The following is a 27,013-nucleotide window of genomic DNA, read 5'->3' as shown; positions in this document are numbered from 1 at the left end:
CTCCATTAGTGTCCCCTATTACTGTCCACAATTAGTGTCCCCTATTAGTATCCCCTATTAGTATCGCCAATTAGTCTTCCCTATTAGTGGTCTCCATTAGTGTGCCCAATTAGTGGCATCCATTAGTGTCCCCTTTAAGTGCCCCCAATTAGTGGCCCCTATTAGTGTCCCCTATTAGTGTCTCCTATTAGTATCCCCAATTAGTCTCCCCTATTCGTGGCCTCTATTTGTGTCCTCTATTAGTGTCCCCAATTAGTGTCCCATATTAGTGTCCCCTATTAGTATCCGCAATTAGTGTTCCCTATTAGTGTTCTCCATTAGTGTCCCCTATTAGTATCTCCAATTAGTCTCCACTATTAGTGGCCTCCATTAGTGTCCCCTATTAGTATCCCTAATTATTGTCCCCCATTGGTGGCGTTCATTAGTATTCCCTTTAAGTGTTTCCAATTAGTGGCCCCTATTAGTGTCCCCAATTAGTATCCCCAATAAGTCTCCCCTATTAATGGCCTTCATTAGTGTCCCCAATTAGTGTCCCCTATTAGTATCCCTAATTAGTGTCCCTTATTAGTATCCCCAATTAGTGTCTCCTATTAGTGTTCCCTATTGGTGACCTCGATTAGTGTCCCCTTTAAGTGTTCCCAATTAGTGACCTCTATTAGTGTCCCCTATTAGTGTCTCTTATTAGTATCCCCAATTAGTGTACACTATTAGTGTCCCCCATTAGTGACCCCAATTAGTGGCCACCATTAGTGTCCCCAATTAGTATCCCCTATTGTTGGTCTAAGTTAGTGTCCCCTATTAGTTTCCCCAATTAGTCTCCCCTATTAGTGGTCTCTATTAGTATCCCCAGTTAGTGTCCCCTATTTGTGTCCTCTATTAGTATTCCCATTAGTGACCCCTATTAATGACTTCCATTAGTGTCCCCAATTAGTGTCCCCCATTAGTGACCTTTATTAGTGTCCCCTATTAGTGTCTCCTATTAGTATCCCCAATTAGTGTCCCCTATTAGTGTCTCCTATTAGTATCCCCAATTAGTGTCCACTATTCTTGTCCCCCATTAATGTCCCCCATTAATGTCCCCCATTAGTGGCCTCCATTAGTGTCCCCTATTAGTATCCCCTATTAGTGGTCTCCATTAGTGTCCCCTATTAGCATCCCCAATTAGTGTCCCCCATTAGTGTCCCCAATTAGTGTCCCCTATTAATGTCCCCTATTATTATCCCCAATTAATGTCTTCCATTGGTGGCCTCCATTAGTGTCCCGTTTTAGTCTCCCCAATTAGTAGCGCAGGTACGAACAGGACAGACGCATGCGATGCGCTGCTCTAAAGCAGGGAAGTTTCTTGATCCAATAACTATTGAACTGCTGAATGGTGCTGTTACACTGGACAACGCTAATAATTTATTTGCATGTTTCATTTTATTTCACATTGTTTATTGGTATAAAAAATTACTTACAAGGTTCTATTCAATAACTAATTAGCTTATTAAGTAAATTACAGTTATTAAAATTATAAGATGTGTGGGGTGGCCAAAGTAGCGTACGCTTTTGGTCACCAAAGGTGGTGCAAGGTGTTTTAATGAGCTACAGTTCTTTGTAGAAACGAAGCTTCTTTATTAAACTACATGTACATAGTGTACTGTAGCTGTGCAAACTATTTGTTCCACTTCATTTATTATTTTCAATTTCTTGGTTTGTTCCAGGTTCACCTGCTTTTGGACATGACTGTAGAGGCTACATGTGCTCTGCCCATGTTTATTTGCAAACTTGTTTAAGTCCAGACTTACTTGGAATATCCAAACACAGTCCAAATTAACTTCAAAACAAAGGTAATGTCAGAATCTGTTATTTTTTATAATGGTCACAGAGTAGTTGTGGTAAGACCATCACTAACCTGTAGGCTTTGTTATATTTGCATGGTTCATTTTATTTCACACTGTTAAATGGTGTACCTGTTCTATTCAATAATTAAATAGCTTATTAAGTAAATTACTATTTTTTGGACATGTATAGAGCCTACTCTGCCCATATTTTGTAAACTTCTTCCAGTCCAAACTTACTTGGAATATCCAAACACAGTCCAAAAATTATAAACTTCAAAACAAAGGTAATGTCAGAATCTGTTATCCTTTGTAAGGGTCACAGGGTACGTAGTTGTGGTAAGACAATCATTTTCCATTTTTGGTACTCTATTAAATTAGAAGTGTTTAATAGTGGGAGCCAACACATATCGCAACGAGACTCTTTCACCAGACACAAACAGGCAGTGTTTAGTCAGCCTCTTTTATTTGCTACGGCATGCTCAAAAACTATTAATTTTTTAATAATTTGTTAAATTGTTATTGAAATCCAAAAAGAAAATTGGGGATAACCAGGCATTTTTCAAAGAAACTTTATCAACAATTTGGAAAAAGCTGTAAAATACAAAGCAATGTATGGCATTCTTTTCCAAATTGAAGCTCAATAATTATTATTATTATTATCTCTAAAAAAAGCATGGTTACCCCCAAATTTTTTTGGATACCATGAGCACTTGCTGAGTTCTGCTTTTTCCACATAGTTTTAAACGGCGCAAAAAAAATTATCCCTGTATTAATTAGCAACATCCATAGGAAACCCTTGAGTATCTCGAAATGCGCAATAAGAATTATAGTAGGCATGGTCCATGGTCCTATGGTTGCTAACAACTAACAACTTGAACTCAGATAAGAGGCAAACTGCATGAATTTGCTAGGGGCTTGAGAACAAACATCTAACAACAATTGGATCCAAGAGTTAAAATTAGCCAAGTCCAGACCCCTGATCAGTCTCTTTGGTTTTGAAGAAACACAAGGTGATTTGATAGCCTTCACAGGTCATGAGGGTCATGTCAGCAGACACTCAACCTGTTCCCTGGCATTAGGAATCTCAGGCTTACTTCCTGGAATGGCTGTTATGTGAACGGTTTCATCAAAGTGTGCCTCTGTCCGTTTTCCCAATGTAGGGTCTTGGTGTTTCTGCTGCACCTGTGACTGTTGCCGATTGGTAATTACTGCTTCTGCGTTGTCCTCTACTTTGATGTACAGTACTGTATGTGGGGGTGCCAGCTTGAAGTGGCTTCAGTGGGGTAGTTCTGACTGTTGCTGATTGAAGACAACTCTTAATGCAGCCTTACTCTCTTGTTCTCTTTGACCCAAATTCTTGATATCAGGCCAGCCAGGAACTAACTTCGTGTGAAAGGTTGGTTTTTCTGTCCCATCAGAAACTGCTGATGAGTATCCACATTCTCGTTGAGTGGATCCCCTTGGTAGGATCCTTCTCTTTTTTTTTAACAACTTGACTTTGACTCATTTCTTAGCTTCCCCATTTAATTGTTGTAAACAGGAACTACATGTACTTGATTGTTTGAATCCCCAGTCCTTTGTAAATTGGGTAAATTCTGCTGCTCAGGCATATTCATGCGGACCATTGTTGCTTCTGACTTCATCTGGGATTCCATGTCGAGGAAAGACCACTTCAAGTGCCCTACATGTACATACAGGTGTACAATGTAACCTCTATAGCTTTGGTCATCATCCAAAGCGCTTCTGCCTCAACATAGAAGGAGAAATAAACTACCACCATTGAATAAGTGATGAGATCAAGTTGGAACGAATCAGTTGCAATCACTTGCCATGGGCACTCAGGGAATGGAGTTAGAATCAGTTGTTCCGGTGTTTTCACTCAGGAACTGTTTGTGATCAGCACAAATTCTCCACCATGTCTTGAACTTGATGACTTTAACCCAGCCACCAAACTGAATTTCTTGGACGTTCTCAACATTAATTTACATGTAGTTATCCCAAGATGTCCTTCATGTACTTTGTTCAGAACCTCTAGTCTTTTGGCTGAGGGTATAACGATTGTTGGCGACTCTTAGCTCACCTCTCTCTGACTAATACGGTTTCACTGCATCAGGAAAGTGGAACCTATCCAGTCAGCCTTCAATGCAAGAACCTTTAATCATCAATTGTGTACATGGTCTTCATCTTGGGCCTTCTTGATTTCTGTTAATTTGATATCTGATACTAGTAAAGCGTCTTTAGTGCTGTCAAGATAGATGTTCACTTCTTCTCCTTTTATTGTACATGCTCTTACTTTCATATGAGAAGTTGACTGGATCCTGGAGAGTGCATCTGCCATGTCTATTTCCTCTCTAAGAACATGACATTAGTTTACATGTAGTTCTTTGAAGTGAAAATGCATGTGGCACATTCTGAAACGCTATAGACTTGTCTAATCAGGTGACGGTTCGTGAGAAGGGGAACTAGTGGCTTGTGGTCTGTATTTACCCACAATATAGTTGCTGCACCGCTCACTCACTTAAGTCAAAGTATTAGGGACTCTTTTTCAATTTATGCGTATCTGCATTCTTTGGGGGTGAGTGCCATCGAAATAGAATATGACAGGGGTCTCCAGCTTTGATCATCTGGCTTTAAATTTGAAGAAGGACGCCACCCAGTCCAATTAGGTAGACACATCTGCAAAGATCTTTGTTTCTTAGTTAGGGTGATTATAACAAAGCTATAGGACTGGTGCTCAATTTTAAAATAAATAATTAATAATATTAAACGAGACTTGATTTCTCGAAATTCTTTCTCTTTTGGTGTTCCAAGACCCACTTGGTTCTCTTTTTGCATTACACCACAAAGAAGCTTTGTCCTGTCGGCCAAATGTTCTGCATACTTGCCCATGTGGTTTACCATCCCGCAATTAACTTGTCCATATTAAGCAATATTCAGTGGAGGGAAGGTGCCAATTGAGAGCAATGCAGGCAGTAAAGCTTTCTTTTAGAGTAATTTATTTCTTTCGCAAGAAGGACTACTTTGATGCTTCAGGTTGAAATCTTACATAAATCTTTGTTATTGCCCAGAATTTATCACTTGAAATTTTATTTAATAATGGATAAATACACCCCCTGTAATGGGCTGGTACAAGGGTGTGCTGGTGTCTGTTGGGACAAGGTTGATAGTATACTGATGTCCAGTGCCTCATCATCATCATCACCATCATCATCATTATCAGACTCAGGCTTCTCTGTCTTCTTGTTTGTCTGCGGGCGAAACAGAGATTGTATTATTAAAGTAGAGTCCTTTGATCAGGGATCCATAACAATAAAGAAAAACCGCAGGCTTCTCAGTCTTCTTGTTTGTCTGCGAGCGAAGCACAGATTGTGTTATCAAAGTAGAGTCCTTTGATCAGGGATCCATAACAGTAAAGAAAATTGCGATAGTTCTTTTCACATTCTCTTATTTTAAGCGTAAGCCTGTTCTAAATGGCTTTAACAAGGCATGGTACCTACAAGGCCTTTCAATTACAAGAACCATTAAGGCGAAGGAGGAAACGCGGATGATAAAACCCATCGACGCCATGCATCAACCTACAATCAAACTTCTTGCTTCTTCCAGCAACACAGAAGGGCATAGGATAAAAAAAGGTGAGTCCATCACTAAAAGCCAAGTTTGCTAAGAGGTAGTTCGTGACTGGATGCATTTCTGGTGTTTTTTGAACGATTCTGATAACCAGCACAGTCCAAGAAATTCGATTATGAAAAATGGAATGCTGACCACAGAGACAATAAATCCCGCGCTACCATAGTCGGCCATCATACGCTGGTACAACAGGGTAGATTTTTGACTTTGTCAATACGTATACGTTAGCTCTCTTCTAGAAAGCGTGAGCATTTGTGAAAAGACCGTTCGGTCATTTAGCATTTAAAAGTATTCTTGATCACCATTTGCTGGGGTTGTTATTCACGTTTCCCTTAAAAAGTTACTTTCTTGAACCGATGTTAATTATATTGCGATCTTTGTTCGGTTGCATTTTGAGAATGCGTTGTGCTGCATTGTGCCCTAAGGTAATTTGTCTTTGTCTCCGTAATCCTCATTTGCCGTGGGCATTGCTCTGTTTTCCCAAGACACCTGGAAGAACCTCCCAATAATTAAACTTTTTGGAAACATGATTTATGCACGGGGAAACAAAATGTGCTTGAACAACCAAATATGACACTCACTTAAAACGTCCTTTGTTAAATTGTCTTTAAATTCTCTTGTACTCGTGAACTCACTTCTCTCTTTGCAGAATTTGCCCTAATCTAGTTCTATGCTAACGACAGTAAATGAATTTGAATAAAAAAGGTTCCATCAATTTTTGGCAAAATTTAAATTTCCACCTAACGTTTATCACTTGACTCAAACGGGGCTCTCCATTTCTCTATTGAGAATTCTCCAGAACGCTCTAATGCAAATTGTAGTCATTTTGAAGTTGGATTTTGACAACAGGTTTTTGTTCCAACTATTTAGAATGAATGGCACTTTCAGACATTATGTTAGGTTATCGTGGCAATAAAACCGTCCATTAAGAAAGATGTGTTCAATAAATTTTTTAATCATGGAATTCCGCAACTTTTTAGCAATGAAGATTATTGAAACGCTGCAATTAATGAACTTTAATTTCTTAGTGCAATTTGGAGATATCACTTGCATGAATCTATTTATTTGCTCACCGCCTAACAAAGGCTGGTTTTTACTACTTATGTTACTGACTTCACGAAGTTTTGGGGTGTATTTTAAAATGTTTCGGATGATAGCATTTGTTTAGGTTCTTTACCTGATTTACTATCTAACGAATAAAAAAAAAAGATCTTTTGTCAAATGATAACCTCCAAATCGTCGTAAGTGTTAGAAAAATGTCAAATGAAAAGGCTAAAAATAGTAAAAAGTTCATTATATTCATTTATTGTCCTTCTGACTCCTCACATTTTCCAGGTTTCAGTTTCCTGAACTAAACAATTAAGAGTTTTACTATAATTTTCAGCGGTGAATATAAGAATTTAGTGTCATATTCACCGCGCTACCCGGTAAATATAACATTTTGGAGGCGCGGCTGCTAAGCCAATCAAGCACTTTTCGTGCCTTTTCATCTTGTTTTAGCCCGTTGTTTTGCAGTTTCTTGATATTCACCGCTAAAAATTACACTAAAACAATTATTTGCCTCAGGCTCAGTAAATATTGGGTAAATATTCACCAATATTCACTTCGGCTTCGGCGAATAATTGTTAAATATGATCATTATTATAAAAAGTGATGTTATTATTATGACTTCTTCTTTCAGGCCTAATTATGGCACAAGTTTGCAGGCCTGCAGTTCATAATAACACGCTTAAAATATCATCTTTTTATAGTTCTTTACTGTTCGTCTCCCAATGGCACAATGAACCGAAGACAATTCCATCCGAATGTACAGAATACGCCTTCCTTTTTACATAATTTCGGTGAGAAAAGCGTGCGACATGATTTTGGCGCAAAAATTGCGCGCACCCAGCCTCGCGACTGCAAGGTGCGCAAATTTCCTATAGCACTTACAACAAAGGAAATTTAAAACCACGTAGACCCCATCCTGGGCCGAGTGGGGATTGGTGCCTTACCACCTGAGCCGTTCTGCACACGGCGCGTGCTCCACGCGAGGCATCAAATTTTTGCCATTTTTCCGTTTCATGAATTCCAAGACGGTAGAACGAACCAACAAAGCGGTATATTTCTTGAATGGCCTTTAATTTGCATGGACCCTAAACATCGAAAGAAACTTATTAATTAATATTATTAATAATATGCGTAAATCAATGTATTCAAGGTGGGCTAATAGACTTGGCGCAAGTGACAGATGGATTAGCAATAATGACTTAGTTTGCCAGCTCACAAGAACTATGGTAGGTATGTCATCCTTTTTTTCGTAATTTGTTTCCCTGGATAAATGACCGCCCTTAGAGATAATCTTGAATTGTCCTACTGCCGGTCACTTTTTTTTCGTCTGTGTTTTTTTCAAAATTGGTGCGACAGTTCTTGTTTGATGGAACTTTACAATTGTGTCCGAAACAACGCAAAATCTCCAATGTGAAAAAAATATTGGAAATTTTCACGGCAAGAAAGCCATTGTTTTCTGGTGATTTTACTAAATGGTGAAAGTAGCGTCACAGCTACGAACTCAGAGTAAATGAAAACGTAAATACAGCCAAATTTGTAAGCTACGCCACCCAACTGATTTTAAAGTGCATGTAAAATACCAGCGAAAAGGAGAAGCCGCAAATGCAGAAAAGGCAGGAAAGTAGGTGCATTTGTGTGACAACACCGCGTTTTCCCTCAAGGCAAACACCTTGGTTTTAAGCATTAACCAACTAGTGAACGCTGAAGAACAAGCGGTTTTTTGGCGTTCTCCGCGCATTCACTGTTCGCGAAAATGCAAGAAAACTCGCTGAAAACTCCACTGAACGCGTTGTTTTGAAACTGGAAAACACCAGTAAACAATGGAAAACAACCTGTTTAGCGTGCGTTAACCGCCCGGTGAACACCAGGACAATGCGAGAAAACTCCGAGTAAACTCCAGTTAACACGCAGTTTTGCGACTGGAAAACGCCGGTAAAACAACGAAAAACAATCTGTTTTCAAAGCGTTAACCAGGCGGTAAACACCTGGAAAACGGCTTGTTTTCCTGTTGTTCACCCTAATGGAAAACTGTCGGATAATGAAACCAAAACTCGAGTTCACCGGCTGGAAAACAAACAGAAAACCTTGGATTTTACGATCGGAAAACGCAAGCAAATGTTCGAAAAATGCCGCATTTTGCAATGTTCACCAATCGTTTTCCTAGCGGGTGAACGCTACTTTTTTTGCCGTGAATTAATTAATTACTTAATTTCTTTAATTTGACAACTGTGTTTCTAGACCAGCAGATGAAATCGTGGATGATTAGAGTCGTTGATCATAACTTACCCTTTTATTTTCTCAAAAAGCTGATAGGAAAACTAAAAGGGAGGCCAGTATGGCTGATTCCAATAACTTTTACTCTGTCTTCAAGTTCATCAGGATTGCGTGCATTCCATTTTATATATTTGGCTTCATTGGCAATATATTAATCATTCGAATTGTCCACAAGACACGAGAAATGCATACGACAACGAATTATCTCTTAGCGAACTTGGCGGCAAGCGATTCAGTTATCATCTTAATGTCTTCATTTTATTTCTTTGGTGATCCTGATTTCGTAGCATCACTGAACGACGACTTCGTGAAAATCTCTTGTAAGTCAATTGTTGTTATGCTCATTTCGATAGCTTCTTCAGCCTTAACTCTCACACTACTGGCAGTGGAAAGGTATCATGCCATACTGAAACCTTTTAGGTCGAATTCACGCTCGCACGAAGAGAGTATCAAACGAGCAATCTTTGTCATTTGGTTTTTAAGCATTGTCATCGGTTTTCCAGGATTCTTCCTTGTAGAGTGCAGCAAAAAATCTTCATACGTTGGTTCATTGGAAGTCGAAGCATATGTCGTCATATATTCAACGTTCACTGCATACATTCCCACAGTGGTGTTCCTATTTTGTTATGGATCCCTGATAAAAGGATTGTATTTTTCCGGCACGATATGCGCCGAAAATACTAACGAAGACAATTCTGAAAAAAGGAAACTAATTGTCACCTTTATACTGGTAACAAGTGGATTTCTCATTGGTTACGGACCGATCGCTGTACTAGACGCTGTTTACCTCGGGATGGAGATAAACGATGAATTGTTCCTAAAACTTTCCGATATCTTCATGTTGGTATTTGACATTACTTTATGTCTTAATCCCGTATTATACGCTTTTCGCAGTTCAAATTTTAAGGAGGGATTCAAGCGAGTATTGTTCTCTCGGTGTTTACGGTCATCAACACAGCAGAATGAGAATCAGTTGGCATAATTCAGTAAAAATAGAGCTGTAACCAGAATAGGACATATTTTAAAAGTGGTAAAAAAACGTTGTCTGGTTAAAAGATTAAGAACATTTGCTTTCGGCTATCAGTCTATATCCTTTAACGAGTAAAAAAGTTGGAGCGTGAATGGGAATATACGAAAAGAGGTGCGAAAAATTTGTTGCATATAAAACTAAAGTACAAAAGAAGTGCAGAAAAAGCGATAGGTTAAAAATGTAAATGTTGTCTAATTGCAGTAAATTTAGATGGAGTATTGCCTAGCCAACGCTTTTCAGTTATTGCCCGCGCCGACCGTTTTCGCAATATGCCAGGATTCTAGCGTTTTCTGAACACGGTAGTTGCCCTTGTCGATTACACTTGCATTATCGAAGTCAATGGAGTTATTATTTTGTCGCACTTGGTTCACAAGGTTTGAACCCTTTGTGTAGTTCTTTAGGTTTCGTTGATGTTCCTCTTTTTTTCGGGTTTGGAAGCAGCTTTCGGTTTCTCCTACGTAATTGCAAGTACACCCTTTACATGGGATTTTATAGCAATTACATTGGAGATCCAGACGTTTAGAGATTTGGCTGGATCAGTAGTAATATAATGGTATTAACAGTGTCTAACTATAAAAAACTGCAATAAAACATCGAAATATTTTTTAAAATACTAAAAACTTGGTTAAAAACTTTGTTAAAAAACGACAACGTTTCGAGGTTAGCTAAACGTCATTATCAAGTCAAAACATATTTGAAAGCTATGAATACTATTTGAAAGAACAACAGTAGATAAGGAGCCTGTATAGTGAAAGAAAGAAACAAACAATAACAATTAAACAAAACGTATGGAGTCCGTCTTGATATTCAAATTAGGCTTTCTCTTCTTCTTCGTCTTCGTCTTTGTATTAATAGTATAATTCCAAATATACACATTATCAAATTAAAATCAGGATTAGAAAGGCTAACAGATACTACAAACATGTGCATCTGCATCAAGATTTAAAAAAATAGAAGAACAATTTTGACTTCAATAACCTTATCGTGGTCAAATCGCGAATGTCTGAAGGTAGGAAGTTCCAGTCCCAAGCGGCTGCATTTTTAAAACTCAATTGGTTTATTGTTGATTTAACTCTTTGCCCGCCTATTGGCGAGCTATCTCTAAAAGTACGATCGTGTAACTGGGAGCGTTAAACCAAGTATCCTTCTTATTGACTATTTCCATCATAATGCAATACCTTTTTTTAGTTAGTTAGTTAGTTAGTTACTCTTGGGACTGAATCATGCTTCAGTGAACTGGCTATTCATTGTTTTCATGCAAATAACCCCACCCCCCCCCCCCCCCCAATAATAAATAAATGAACTTGCTTGATTTTGTAACCGCTCATGATGTTGTGCGGTTTGTTTGCCACAATTATCCCAGACTGCACATATGTAGGCCATTATTGGCAAGATCGTTTGTATATGCTAAGAAACACATTGTGGCTAACGTAGTTAGAGATCGGGATTTTGCACAAACGTGCGTATTCAAAGAAAGATCGGAGGTCTATGTGCAGTCCTAAGTACATAAAACTGTTTTTCTGCCTTGACAGTTTGCCATATAGGAAAATTTGTAAATCCCCTTAAGTGTCTATAGTGTTTCTTTTGCCGATTAGCAGTACTTCACATTTCTTGTGATTACTGATTAATCTGTTTTGTCTCCACCACTTAGAAATGTGGGCGATATCCTCATTGACTTCATGAGCATTCAGCTACTTTGTTAATATCCGTAAAGCTAGCGTGGATCTCGGTATGCTGGTGATCAAACTCGCCTATGTAGGCTAGTTCACCAGTAGGTGTAGGCGACTTGACATAAACGAATTTCAACGTAGGCGAGTTGACCAATATTCACTGAAGTACCTCAGTGCTCCGACAGACTTTGAAAATATCATTTATGTGGATTGATACATTCGAATAATTGTTAAATATAATCATTATTATGAAAAGTTATATGTTATTATTATGACTTCTTCTTTCAGGCCTAATTATGGCGCAAGTTTGCAGGCCTGCAGTTCATGATAACACGCTTAAAATAGCTATCTTTTTATAGTTCTTTACTTTTCCTCTCCAAATGGCACAATGAACCGAAGACAATTCAATCCGAATATACGGAATACGCGTTCCTTTTTGCATTATTTCAGCGAGAAAAGCGTCTTAAATGATTTTGGCGCAAAAATTGCACGCACCCAACCTCACGACTGCAAGGTGCGCAAATTTCCTATAGCACTTACAACAAAGGAAATTTAAAACCACGGAGACCCCATCCTAGGCCGAGTGGGGCTTGGTGCCTTACCACCTGAGCCGTTCTGCACACGGCGCGTGCTCCATGCGAGGCATCAAATTTTTGCCATTTTTCCGTTTCATGAATTCCAAAACGGTAGAACGAACCAGCAAAGCGGTATATTTCTTGAACGGCCTTTAATTTGCATGGACCCTAAACATCGAAAGAAACTTATTAATTAATATTATTAATAATATGCGTAAATCAATGTATTCAAGGTGGGCTAATAGACTTGGCGCAAGTGACAGATGGATTAGCAATAATGACTTAGTTTGCCAGCTCACAAGATCTATGGTAGGTATGCCATCCTTTTTTTCGTAATTTGTTTTCCTGGATAAATGACCGCCCTTAGAGATAATCTTGAATTGTCCTACTGCCGGTCACTTTTTTTTCGTCTGTGTTTTTTTCAAAATTGGTGCGACAGTTCTTGTTTGATGAAACTTTACAATTGTGTCCGAAACAACGCAAAATCTCCAATGTGAAAAAAATATTTGTAATTTTAATTAACGTATTTGACAACTGTGTTTCTAGACCAGCAGGTGAAATCGTGGATGATTAGAGTCGTTGATCATAACTTACCCTTTTATTTTCTCAAAAAGCTGATAGAAAAACTAAAAGGGAGGCCAGTATGGCTGATTCCAATAACTTTTACTCTGTCTTCAAGTTTATCAGGATTGCGTGCATTCCATTTTATATATTTGGCTTCATTGGCAATATATTAATCATTCGAATTGTCCACAAGACACGAGAAATGCATACGACAACGAATTATCTCTTAGCGAACTTGGCGGCAAGCGATTCAGTTATCATCTTAATGTCTTCATTTTATTTCTTTGGTGATCCTGATTTCGTAGCATCACTGAACGACGACTTCGTGAAAATCTCTTGCAAGTCAATTGTTGTTATGCTCATTTCGATAGCTTCTTCAGCCTTAACTCTCACACTACTGGCAGTGGAAAGGTATCATGCCATACTGAAACCTTTTAGGTCGAATTCACGCTTGCACGAAGAGAGTATCAAACGAGCAATCTTTGTCATTTGGTTTTTAAGCATTGTCATCGGTTTTCCAGGATTCTTCCTTGTAGAGTGCAGCAAAAAATCTTCATTCGTTGGTTCATTGGAAGTCGAAGCATATGTCGTCATATATTCAACGTTCACTGCATACATTCCCACAGTGGTGTTCCTTTTTTGTTATGGATCCCTGATAAAAGGATTGTATTTTTCCGGTACGATATGCGCCGAAAATACTAACGAAGGCAATTCTGAAAAAAGGAAACTTCTTGTCACCTTTATACTGGCAACAAGTGGATTTCTCATTGGTTACGGACCGATAGCTGTACTAGACGCTGTTCGCCTCGGGATGGAGATAAACGATGAATTGTTGGTCAAACTTTCCATTATCTTCTATTTGCTTTTTGAAATTATTTTATGTCTTAATCCCGTATTATACGCTTTTCGCAGTTCAAATTTTAAAGAGGGATTCAAGCGAGTATTGTTCTCTCGTTGTTTACGGTCATCAGCACAGCAGAATGAGAATCAGTTGGCATAATTCAGTCAAAATAGAGCTGTAACCAGGATAGGACAGTTTAAAAAGTGGATAAAAAAACGTTGTCTGGTTAAAAGATTAAGAACATTAGCTTTCGGCTATCAGTCTATATCCTTTAACGAGTAAAAAAGTTGGAGCGTGAATGGGAATATACGAAAAGGGGTGCGAAAAATTTGTTGCATATAAAACTAAAGTACAAAAGAAGTGCAGAAAAAGCGATAGGTTAAAATTGTAAATGTTGTCTAATTGCAGTAAAATGGAGTATTGCCTAGCCAACGCTTTTCAGTTATTGCCCGCGCCGACCGTTTTCGCAATATGCCAGGATTCTAGCGTTTTCTGAACACGGTAGTTGCCCTTGTCGATTACACTTGCATTATCGAAGTCAATGGAGTTATTATTTTGTCGCACTTGGTTCACAAAGTTTAAACCCTTTGTGTAGTTCTTTAGGTTTCGTTGACGTTCCTTTTTTTTGGGTTTGGAATCATCTTTCGGTTTCTCCTACGTAATTTCAAGTACACCCTTTACATGGGATTTTATAGCAATTACATTGGAGATCCAGAGGTTTAGAGATTTGGCTGGATCAGTAGCAATATAATGGTATTAACAGTATCTAACTATAAAAAACTGCAATGAAACATCAAAACATTTTTTTTCAAATACTAAAAACTTGGTTAAAAACTTTGTTAAAAAACGACAACGTTTCGAGGTTAGCTAAACGTCATTATCAAGTCAAAACATATTTGAAAGCTATGAATACTATTTGAAAGAACAACAGTAGATAAGGAGCCTGTATAGTGAAAGAAAGAAAGAAACAATAACAATTAAACAAAACGTATGGAGTCCGTCTTGATATTCAAATTAGGCTTTCTCTTCTTCTTCGTCTTCGTCTTTGTATTAATAGTATAATTCCAAATATACACATTATCAAATTAAAATCAGGATTAGAAAGGCTAACAGATACTACAAACATGTGCATCTGCATCAAGATTTAAAAAAATAGAAGAACAATTTTGACTTCAATAACCTTATCGTGGTCAAATCGCGAATGTCTGAAGGTAGGAAGTTCCAGTCCCAAGCGGCTGCATTTTTAAAACTCAATTGGTTTATTGTTGATTTAACTCTTTGCCCGCCTATTGGCGAGCTATCTCTAAAAGTACGATCGTGTAACTGGGAGCGTTAAACCAAGTATCCTTCTTATTGACTATTTCAAACAAAATGCAATACCTTTTTTTAGTTAGTTAGTTAGTTAGTTACTCTTGGGACTGAATCATGCTGCAGTGAACTGGCTATTCATTGTTTTCATGCAAATAACCCCACCCCCCCCCCCCCAAAAAAAAAGATAAATATATTAATCATTCGAATTGTCCACAAGACACGAGAAATGCATACGACAACGAATTATCTCTTAGCGAACTTAGCGGCAAGCGATTCAGTTATCATCTTAATGTCTTCATTTTATTTCTTTGGTGATCCTGATTCCGTAGCATCACTGAACGACGACCTCGTGAAAATCTCTTGTAAGTCAATTGTTGTTATGCTCATTTCGATAGCTTCTTCAGCCTTAACTCTCACACTACTGGCAGTGGAAAGGTATCATGCCATACTGAAACCTTTTAGGTCGAATTCACGCTTGCACGAAGAGAGTATCAAACGAGCAATCTTTGTCATTTGGTTTTTAAGCATTGTCATCGGTTTTCCAGGATTCTTCCTTGTAGAGTGCAGCAAAAAATCTTCATTCGTTGGTTCATTGGAAGTCGAAGCATATGTCGTCATATATTCAACGTTCACTGCATACATTCCCACAGTGGTGTTCCTTTTTTGTTATGGATCCCTGATAAAAGGATTGTATTTTTCCGGTACGATATGGGCCGAAAATACTAACGAAGGCAATTCTGAAAAAAGGAAACTTCTTGTCACCTTTATACTGGCAACAAGTGGAGTTCTCATTGGTTACGGACCGATCGCTGTACTAGACGCTGTTCGCCTCGGGATGGAGATAAACGATGAATTGTTGTTCAAACTTTCCATTATCTTCTATTTGTTTTTTGAAATTATTTTATGTCTTAATCCCGTATTATACGCTTTTCGCAGTTCAAATTTTAAAGAGGGATTCAAGCGAGTATTGTTCTCTCGGTGTTTACGGTCATCAACACAGCAGAATGAGAATCAGTTGGCATAATTCAGTAAAAATAGAGCTGTAACCAGAATAGGACATATTTTAAAAGTGGTAAAAAAACGTTGTCTGGTTAAAAGATTAAGAACATTTGCTTTCGGCTATCAGTCTATATCCTTTAACGAGTAAAAAAGTTGGAGCGTGAATGGGAATATACGAAAAGAGGTGCGAAAAATTTGTTGCATATAAAACTAAAGTACAAAAGAAGTGCAGAAAAAGCGATAGGTTAAAAATGTAAATGTTGTCTAATTGCAGTAAATTTAGATGGAGTATTGCCTAGCCAACGCTTTTCAGTTATTGCCCGCGCCGACCTTTAGTGGCAGTGTGCCAGGATTCTAGCGTTTTCTGAACACGGTAGTTGCCCTTGTCGATTACACTTGCATTATCGAAGTCAATGGAGTTATTATTTTGTCGCACTTGGTTCACAAGGTTTGAACCCTTTGTGTAGTTCTTTAGGTTTCGTTGATGTTCCTCTTTTTTTCGGGTTTGGAAGCAGCTTTCGGTTTCTCCTACGTAATTGCAAGTACACCCTTTACATGGGATTTTATAGCAATTACATTGGAGATCCAGACGTTTAGAGATTTGGCTGGATCAGTAGTAATATAATGGTATTAACAGTGTCTAACTATAAAAAACTGCAATAAAACATCGAAATATTTTTTAAAATACTAAAAACTTGGTTAAAAACTTTGTTAAAAAACGACAACGTTTCGAGGTTAGCTAAACGTCATTATCAAGTCAAAACATATTTGAAAGCTATGAATACTATTTAAAAGAACAACAGTAGATAAGGAGCCGGTATAGTGAAAGAAAGAAACAAACAATAACAATTAATCAAAACGTATGGAGTCCGTCTTGATATTCAAATTAGGCTTTCTCTTCTTCTTCGTCTTCGTCTTCGTATTAATAGTATAATTCCAAATATACACATTATCAAATTAAAATCAGGATTAGAAAGGCTAACAGATACTATAACCATGTGCATCTGCATCAAGATTTAAAAAAATAGAAGAACAATTTTGACTTCAATAACCTTATCGTGGTCAAATCGCGAATGTCTGAAGGTAGGAAGTTCCAGTCCCAAGCGGCTGCATTTTTAAAACTCAATTGGTTTATTGTTGATTTAACTCTTAGCCCGCCTATTGGCGAGCTTTCTCTAAAAGTACGATCGTGTAACTGGGAGCGTTAAACCAAGTATCCTTCTAATTGACTATTTCCACCATAATGCAAAACCTTTTTTGTTTGGAGAGGGGGGGGGGGGTTCCTTTATATAAAACAGTACAAGTAAATTACTCTTGGGACTGAATCATGCTTCAGTGAACTAGCTATTCATTGTTTTCATGCAAATGCCCCCCCCCCCCCCCCCCAAAAAAAAAAGCTTTATTTTGTAAGCGCTCATAATGTTGTGCGTTTTGTTTGCCACAATTATCCCAGACTGCACATATGTAGGCCATTATTGGCAAGATCGTTTGTATATGCTAAGTAACACATTGTGGCTAAGGTACTGAGAGATCCAGGACCTGTTTCGCAGTTTCAGCTTAGGGTAAACTTTTCGGGATATTGCTCGAACGTGCGTCAGTATTCAAAGAAAGATGTAGAAGGTCTATGTGCACTCTTAAGTACATCTAAGTACATAAAACTGTTTTTCTGCCTTAACAGTTTGCCATATATTAGGAAAATTTGTAAATCCCGTTAAGTGTCTACAGTGTTTCTGTTGCCGATTAGCAGTACTTCACATTTCTTGTGATTACTGATTAATCTGTGTTGTCTCCACCAGTTAGAAATGTGGGCGATATCCTCATTGACTTCATACACCTTATTCCAAAATGGCCGCCATTTTAGTATTCTTTTGTTTGCATGCAAATTGGCCGTTATGGCCTCGCTTTCAAACGTAAAATTCAAAAGAATATTTAACCTTGAACGAGGCCATAAGGGCCAATTTGCATGGAAACAAAAGAATACTGAAATGGCGGCCATTTTGGAATAAGGTGTATGAGCATTCCGCTTTGTTAATATCCGTAAAGCTAGCATGGATCACGGAATGCTGGTGATCAAACTTGCCTATGTAGGCGAGTTCACTAGCAGGTGTAGGCGAATTTCAACGTTGGCGAGTTGACCAGTATTCACTGAAATACCTCAGTGCTCCGACAGACTTTGAAAATATCATTTATGTGGATGCATACATTCGAATAATTGTTAAATATAATCATTATTATGAAAAGTTATATGTTATTATTATGACTTCTTCTTTCAGGCCTAATTATGGCGCAAGTTTGCAGGCCTGCAGTTCATGATAACACGCTTAAAATAGCTATCTTTTTATAGTTCTTTACTTTTCCTCTCCAAATGGCACAATGAACCGAAGACAATTCAATCCGAATATACGGAATACGCGTTCCTTTTTGCATTATTTCAGCGAGAAAAGCGTCTTAAATGATTTTGGCGCAAAAATTGCACGCACCCAACCTCACGACTGCAAGGTGCGCAAATTTCCTATAGCACTTACAACAAAGGAAATTTAAAACCACGTAGACCCCATCCTAGGCCGAGTGGGGCTTGGTGCCTTACCACCTGAGCCGTTCTGCACACGGAGCGTGCTCCACGTGAGGCATCAAATTTTTGCCATTTTTCCGTTTCCTGAATTCGAAGACGGTAGAACGAACCAACAAAGCGGTATATTTCTTGAACGGCCTTTAATTTGCATGGACCCTAAACTTTGAAAGAAACTTATAAATTAAAGCCTTAGTGGGCGATATATAATATGCGTAAATTAATGTATTCAAGGACGGCTAGTAGACTTGACGCAAGGGACAGATGGATTATCAATAATGACTTATTTTGTCATCTCGCAAAAACTATGGTGAGCATGTCATCTTTTTCTTTCGTAATTTGTTTCCCTGGATAAATGACCGCGCTTAAAGATAATCTTGAATTGTCCTACACCCGGTCACTTTTTTTTGGTCTGTGTTTTTTTTCAAAATTGGTGGGACAGTTCTTGTTTGATGGAACTTTCCAATTGTGTCCGAAACAACGCAAAATCTCCAAGGTGAAAAAATATTGGAAATTTTGACAACTGTGTTTCCAGCAGGTGAAATCGTGGCTGATTAGAGTCGCTGATCATAACTAACCGTTTTATTTTCTCAAAAAGCGGATAGATAAACTAAAAGGGAGGCCAGTATGGTTGATTTCAATAACTTTTACTCTGTCTTCAACTTCATCATGATTGCGTGCATTCCATTTTATATTTTTGGCTTCGTAGGCAACATATTAATCATTGGAATTGTCTACAAGACACGAGAAATGCATACGACAACAAATTATCTCTTAGTGAACTTGGCGGCAAGCGATTCAATTGTCATCTTGATGCGTCCGTTTTATTTCGTGTGCTTTGATCATGATTGCGTATCTTCACTGAACGACTTCGTCAAATTCTCTTGTAAGTTTATTGTTGTTGGGTACATTTCGGTAACTTCTTCAGCCTTAACTCTCACACTACTGTCAATGGAAAGGTATCACGCCATACTGAAACCTTTTAGGTCGAATTCACGCTTGCACGAAGAGAGTATCAAACGAGCAGTCGTTGTCATTTGGTGTTTAAGCTTTGCCATCAGTTTTCCAGTATTCTTCCTTGAAGTGAGCAGCAAAAAATCTTCATGCATTGGTTCATCGGGAGTCGCAATTTATTTCCTCATATATTCAACGTTCACTGCATACATTCCCACAGTGGTGTTCCTTTTTTGTTATGGATCCCTGTTAAAAGGATTGTATTTTTCCGGCACGATATTGGCCGAAAATACTAACGAAGACAATTCTGAAAAGAGGAAACTTCTTGCCACATTTATACTGGCAACATGTGGATTTCTCATTGGTTACGGACCGATAGCTGTATTACACAATGTTGACCTCATGATGGAGATAAACGATGAATTGTTCCTAATACTTTTCCATATCTTCTGTTTGCTATTTGACATTATTTTATGTCTTAATCCCGTATTATACGCTTTTCGCAGTTCAAATTTTAAGGAGGGATTCAAGCGAGTATTGTTCGCTCGGTGTTTACGGTCATCAGCACAGCAGAATGAGAATCAGTTGGCATAATTCAGTCAAAATAGAGCTGTAACCAGAATAGGACATATTTTAAAAGTGGTAAAAAAACGTTGTCTGGTTAAAAGATTAAGAACATTAGCTTTCGGCTATCAGTCTATATCCTTTAACGAGTAAAAAAGTTGGAGCGTGAATGGGAATATATACGAAAAGGAGTGCGAAAAATTTGTTGCATGTAAAACTTGAATACAAAAGAAGTGCGGAAAAAGCGAGAGGATAAAAATGTAAATGTTGTCTAATTGCAGTAAAATGGAGTGTTGCCTAGGCAACGGTTTTGAGATATTGTCCGCGCCGACCTTTCTGGCAATATGCCAGGATTCTAGCGTTTTCTGAACACGGTAGTTGCCCTTGTCGATTACACTTGCATTATCGAAGTCAATGGAGTGATTATTTTGTCACGCTTGGTTCACAAAGTTTGAACCCTTTGTGTAGTTCATTAGGTTTCTTTGATTTTCCTTTTTTTCGGGTTTAGAAGCATCTTTCGGTTTCTCCTACGTAATTCCAAGTACACCCTTTACATGGGATTTTATAGCAATTACATTGGAGATCCAGAGGTTCAGAGATTTGGCTGGATCAGTAGCAATATAATGGTATTAATAGTATCAAAGTACTATAAAAAAGTGCAATGAAACATATCGAAATATTCTTAAAGATACTAAAAACTTGGTTAGAAACTTTGTTAAAAAACGACAACGTTTCGAGGTTAGCTAAACGTCATTATCAAGCCAAAATTATTTGAACACTATGAATACTAAAAGAACAACAGTTAATAAGGAGCCTGTATAGTGAAAGAAAGAAACAATGAAAATTAAACAAAACGAATGGAGTCCGTCTTGATATTCAAATTAGGCTTCTTCTTCTTCTTCTTCTTCTTCTTCTTCTTCTTCTTCTTCTTCTTCTTCTTCTTCTTCTTCTTCTTCTTCTTCTGCGTCTGCGTCTTCGTCTTCGTCTTCGTCTTCGTCTTCGTCTTACTAGTATCATTACAAATATACACATTATCAAGTTAAAATCAGGAACAGAAAGGTGAATAGATACTACAAACATGTGCAACTGCATCAAGATTTTAAAAAATAGAGCAACAAGTTTGACTGCATTTTTAAAACTCAATTGGTTTATTGTTGATTTAACTCTTAGCCCGCCTATTGGTGAGCTATCTCTAAAAGTACGCTCGTGTAACTGGGACCGTTACACCAAGTATCCTTCAAATTGACTATTTCCACCATACCATACCGCATCGAGTTTATGGAATAGATAATACCTAATGCAGTCCGCTGTGCAAATAGTGCACAGTTATGTAAGAGACTTCTTAAAAGTCACCTATTCCAAAAAGCATATAAACTTTAACAGATTATGATCAGGTACTGATCAGTTGTATTTTGCATCAGTATAATTTTGTTGCTATAATGGTTACTTTATTCATACTTTATATCATATTTATTGTAAACTATAGTTATGTTGCATTTGTATTGTAAAGCGCGCGAGAGCATCTTTCTATGATTCTCGCGCTATAGAAAAATGAAATTATTATTATTATTATTGTTATTATTGTTGTTGTTGTTGTTGTTGTTACTCATTCTGAGAGATTAAAAACTACGTATATATAGCAGAGGCTTAGCAGAGGGGCATTCTGTCTGCGCGTGCGCGAGCCATTGAAGATCGAACACAGTGTGGCGCCATTTTGTTTCGTGTGTTACCTTGCGAACCATTAGTGAATGAAGGTAAATGGGCAGAATAGTTATGTGAAACAGCCATATTTGAAGCTCTTTGTATATTATACAGTTCTGGATTATGATTGGAATATTAAACACTCAGATAATTAACTTCTTTGCAGTAAAATTGACAAATGTGCTGAATTCATCAGGCTCATATACAAATAGAATTTTTTGTTGCTCATAAATTCAATGTACGCTTAAGATTTCTCCAGTTGGAGTCACATCCTACATGAAATATAATGTTTTATGTCATAGTATTAGTAAGGAACCAGCAAGTTTATACATGTATGAAGAAAAACACTCGTGATCATTAAGTTTTCGATATCCATTCATTCTGAATACAGTAGTTGACCATTTCCTCATATCTCATATTATATTTTAGTTCAGCATATACTTGTAAAAGTTTTCCCTGGGCCTGGTCTAGTCAGAACGTAGTACTAATTTCTTGTTGTCAATGATTTTGTAATCAATTTTCAACTTGAATGGTCTGATTCTTTGGAAATAAACACAGAGAAGGGGGAACTAAGTTTGCTTGTAGGTGATACGATCATTCTTACGGAATGAGAGATGTGTACAATGTTCAAGATGGCAGCTTGTTCAAGTACAATTTGGGAATCATAGACCTTGCTATGCCCTAAACAGTGATTATTTATTTTAGTTCCGTAAATTTAGTTCCCTAGGGATTTAGGGATGTGCTGAAACTCAAAATCTTAACCATCTATCTAGCTCTAAATCCCTGAGGTAATTTTCAAATATGAGGTGCTCTATTCAATACACGAAACCAAGAAGAAGACTTTCAGTGGTGTGCATGGACGAATACACGTGATAAGCTGACTTACTCTCTGTCAGAATCTTCAAACGTTCCACAATTTCTAAAAAAAATTCCTGTGGTAAAATTGCCAACTCTCTATTTTCTATCAAGTGAAGCTATGATCTTCGCAGTTATGAACGCAACTTATACAATTGCGTAGAGAAGCCTGAAAAATTCAGGCCTTCAACGGGGTTTGAACCCGTGACCTCGCGATTCCGGTGCGACGCTCTAACCAACTGAGCTATGAAGCCACTGACGTTGGGAGCTGGTCATTTGTGGGTTCTAATGGTCCCGTGAGGAATGAATCAATGATGAAATGGTATATGAAATGAATCATATATGAGCTGCAGATATGAAATCAAGTGAAGCTTCACTTGATTTCATATCCGCAGTTCATATATGATTCATTTCATATACCGCCATTATTTTGGTTGCTGCTTATGGCGGGCCAGCGCATACCCTCATAAGAGATCTCAAAGTCATAAATATTTTGAGGAATGTCAGTGATTGTGAATGGAATGACTCATGTATCCGTCGGGAAAGTCATGAGATTCGGTTACTGTAGATTATCTTCGTGCTTCTGGAAAATGCATGTTTTGTTTAATTAATTAATTAATTATTTATTTATTTATTTATTTATTTATTTATTTATTTATTTATTTGTTTGTTTGCCACAAAGAATATACAACAACTCGGATGATTAAGGAAGAGGGAGAGAAAAGAAAGGAAAGGCAGGGAGGTCTAAAAGAAGCTGAAGAGCTTATAACTGGTTTGTTTGAGTGCAACAACTGGCCGGCAAGTAACAAGTGATTTCGGAGTAATTCATCTCGAATAACATTAGGAGATGCTCATCTGGCGGTCAGTGTAAAATGCAGACTGCAGACAAGGGGTAAAATACAGACTAAGGTTGTAATGTAACTGTTGAAAAAGCCCAAACCCTTTGGAAGTGATAGCGCTATCCGCCGGATAAATCACTATCCAGTGGGTAAGTCATAGCGAAACCAATTGCGCTATCCAATGGATAGTGATTTATCGGGTGAAGAGCGTTATCCACCTTTTGAACTACTGGGGCCAGAACATAATGTGAACAATTAAAATCATTGTTCAATCTTTTTGCAGTGAAAGCGTTTGTATCCGAAAAAAATGAGTTTCAAAACGCTTGTTTTGGCTTTCAAATTTCTCGGACGCCGCCATCTCAAATAATTGTCTCGGCGGCGCCCGGGAAATTTGAAAGCCCAAACAAGTGTTTTTGAAATTCATTTTTTTTAGAATGTAAACGCTTTCATTTGGAAAAAGTTTGAACAGTTTTAATTGTAAACATTATATGTTCTGTGCTTTAAAGCTATTTTGTTGTTTTAGCAGAGGTTCTCTTTTTAACTATCAGCACTTCTAAAGGGTTTTGGGCTTTTTCAACACTTACATTATAACCTTAGTCTGCATTTTATCCCTGGTCTGCAGTCTGTATTTTACACTGACCATTCATCTGGTGAGTTTTCTTTAGTGACCGAACCTCAAGTGCGCTTGTGGCGTTTGGAAGAACAGGTGAATTCTAGAGGCGACTTTCCAGTCTCTGCTGATGTCTGTCCAACAAATATATTTTACATCGCTAAATCTCTCCAAATTTATATTCAGAAGAAAAAAGGCCGAAATTAAATGTGAGTCATATTGAACTGAAACAACGTACACACTTTAGTGTGTCTGTTCATCCTCAGATCAAAACTTTACGCCAGTCCCGATTCTCGTCCCGTCTCGACTGACTGCCCTTGGATCTCCGAGGATGGTGTCTGTTATGGATATCTTTGCAAAAACATGGATGGTGCCTCAATGTTGGCGTGACTCGCGTGCCATCCACATGCAAACATAACAAGGCTTGGTTACACAGGCAACAAAATGGCGTCCGGTCGATTGAGGTGCTTTTTCTTCAAAGTTACCTCAATTTTTCTTCTTTTATGGCCGCAATTTTCAATACTCAGGCTCAAAAATAAAAGACACTGGAAAAGTATGGAATGCATCTCAAGAGGAAGCCATTCTTATCGCAGGAATCCTTTTAAACTTACAATCTGCAGAGAATCAGACCTGTTGGATTTTAAAGAGTGGGATTTCACGCCATCAAGCGCATTATTTCAAGTTTTCCCCGTTGATCCTGAAACAAGAAACTGTGTTAGGCAAGTGCGTGACGCTGTGTTTTCCACAGTACGCCCTGTTCCTTTGAAATACAAAACTCACCCTGTTGCGGTTTCCAGCGGAGTGGTATAAAGAAATTCTTGACTTGAAGACATCGCTCAGCCTCAGAATCATAGGCGTTTATTGCTGGAAACAAGATATTGCCAAACTCTGTATTACTATCACATAGATGATGGCGGACATCATGTAGGTGATGCTACGAAAATAGGTCTGCATGGTTTGCAATCATTATCTTTGGCAAACAGAGAAAAATGGTGCAGTGTACAAACAGAGGTGGATGAACAATGAACTTAATAATAATTAACAACTATTCACCGAAGTGGAGGTGGCTAGCGGTGAATATTTACCGAGCGGCGAAGCGGCAAGGTAAATATCCAACGCTAGCCACGGACACTGAGGTGAATAGTTGTTTTAGTATATACTAAAACAGTGAGATAATGTACAGCACAAAAAATTAATTTGGATGTTTTCTTCAGTTGTCACGGATGCAAATCGGGACGCCAATTTTTCCCCGAGTTGCTCGGAGGTAAATAGCACAGGATATTCGGAGTTTGACGAGCCATTCAGCGCCCGCGTTGAATACTATCCACTGTTTTAGTATATACCAATAAACTTTATTTAACCTATTGATCCCTCAGGCGCCCTCATAAGGACACCCCCAGAAGACGTGTAAAATAGTCTGGTGTTAGACAGGGTAGAATCTGTTAAGTCTCACTCCCAGGGGTCAATGGGTTACTTGTGCAATGTAAGTGTCGACTGTGTTTAGCGCTGAAGCGCTAATTGGCGGCACTGAGCAGAAGTCAAATCAAGTCAACACACATCAAATCATTGCTTGAATTTTGCGGAGAGGGGAAAACCGAAGTACCCAGAGAAAACCTCTCAGAGCAGAGTAGAGAAGTACTTAACAAAGCTAAAGACTTTAGAAATACTGCAACTGTACACTGATGAAGAAATAATGACCTCTGCAAAGACTCTGCTGGGTTTTGTTCTGAGGGTCCAAATATTTAAGGTGCAATATAGGCCTTGCTACTTAAAATTGTTTGTTGTAAAGCAACAAGATGAAGTCATGAAGCCCACTGAAAGGGCATATTATTGTGGTGCATAAGCATTCAAATGTGATTCAACTTACAGTGGTGTAATGGCAATTTGTTTTCATTAATTTTCTAGTTTGGGGAATGGGCAGATCAACTCGGTGATGGAAGGCCTGTGATGTTAGAGGAATACCTAAACAGGTAAAGATCACTATTTAGCTTGAATAATAATAATAATAACAATAACAATAATAATAATGATGATGATAATGTGGCTAAATGAAACTTAGGCAAAGTTAAAATCAAGGTGTTGCTAGCCAGTAGTGTTATAAACTAAAAGTTTTTGAGGGGATCCCTATGCATGCAGTGGCGTTTACTTGCTCAACGTAGCAGATCATTACGGATCTTACAGCTGTGCTTTTTGGCTTGTCTTTTTGCTTTGTGTTCATTCTGGTCAATTTCTGGCTCAATCCATGTCTTGCTCTACCACTTTCTTTCTGCAGTCCTTTGAGGTGAGCTCTACAGCTTCGGGCATTTCCAGTTCAGCTGCTTCGTTAGTTGTTGACTTGAATGCGGCTGTCAGAGGGTATAAAATTATGATTCTTGACGGCTCTTAGTTCACCTCTCTCTGACCAATATGGTTTCACTGCATCAGGAAAGTGGAACGTATCCAGCCAGCGTTCAATGCAATATTATAAACCTTTAATCATTTTGCATAAAGGGTCTTCATCTTGGGCCTACCTGATTTCTGTTAATTTGAAATCTGATACTGGAAAAGCAGGTAGAATGCTGTCAACTGAAGATACAGTACAGCCTGTAGATGTTCACTTCTTCTTTTGTTGTGTTGACTTGATCTTGGAGAGTGCAATATCTGCCATTTATCTTTCTGAACCAGGTACATGAAAAAGCATGTGGCATATTCTGAAGCGCTATATTCTAATCAGGGGACGTTTCATGAGAAGTGGGACTAGTGGCTTGTGGTCTCTTTCTGCAACGATAGATTTACCCACATTATTATAGTTGCTGCACTCCTCACTCACTTCAAGTCAAAGCTACAATTATAATAATAAATAAAATAAATAAATAATAATAATAATGATAATAGTAATAATAAAATAAATTATTAATACATGTAATAATAATTAATGATATTAAAGCAAGACTTAAATTCTCTAAATTCTTTCTCTTGTGGTGTTCCCCAGATCCACTTGGCGCTCTTTTTGCATTACACCACAATGAGGCTTTGTCTTGTCAGCCAAATGTTCTGCAAACTTGCCCACATGGTTTACCATCCCAATTAACTTGTCGATATAAAGCAATAGTCAGTGGAGGGTACTGTTGCCAACTGAGAGCAATGCAGGCAATAAGCTTTATTTTAGAGTAATTGA

At 38.0% G+C, this 27,013-nt stretch overlaps 1 long non-coding RNA gene across 5 annotated transcripts in view; it reads left to right on the top strand.

Annotated features, from left to right (window-relative positions):
- The window catches only part of LOC138003443 (uncharacterized), a 199,688-nt gene that overhangs the window by 23,256 nt on the left and 149,419 nt on the right, over positions 1–27,013 (top strand). The window contains exons 3-8 of one of the 5 annotated variants that reach the window (XR_011123554.1): positions 1,704–1,829; positions 5,278–5,455; positions 7,651–7,730; positions 12,283–12,358; positions 24,123–24,575; positions 25,762–25,826. This is a non-coding gene — a long non-coding RNA (uncharacterized lncRNA). Of the gene's footprint in view, positions 1–1,703; positions 1,830–5,277; positions 5,456–7,650; positions 7,731–12,282; positions 12,359–23,089; positions 24,781–25,761; positions 25,827–27,013 lie in introns of all 5 variants that reach the window. The other 4 variants (XR_011123550.1, XR_011123552.1, XR_011123551.1 and 1 more) reach the window with 4 other exon arrangements.

This window comes from Montipora foliosa, chromosome 5, assembly GCF_036669935.1.
Source record: "Montipora foliosa isolate CH-2021 chromosome 5, ASM3666993v2, whole genome shotgun sequence".
Taxonomy (NCBI): Eukaryota; Metazoa; Cnidaria; class Anthozoa; order Scleractinia; family Acroporidae; genus Montipora; species Montipora foliosa.
This window is presented reverse-complemented; position numbering and strand designations above follow the sequence as displayed.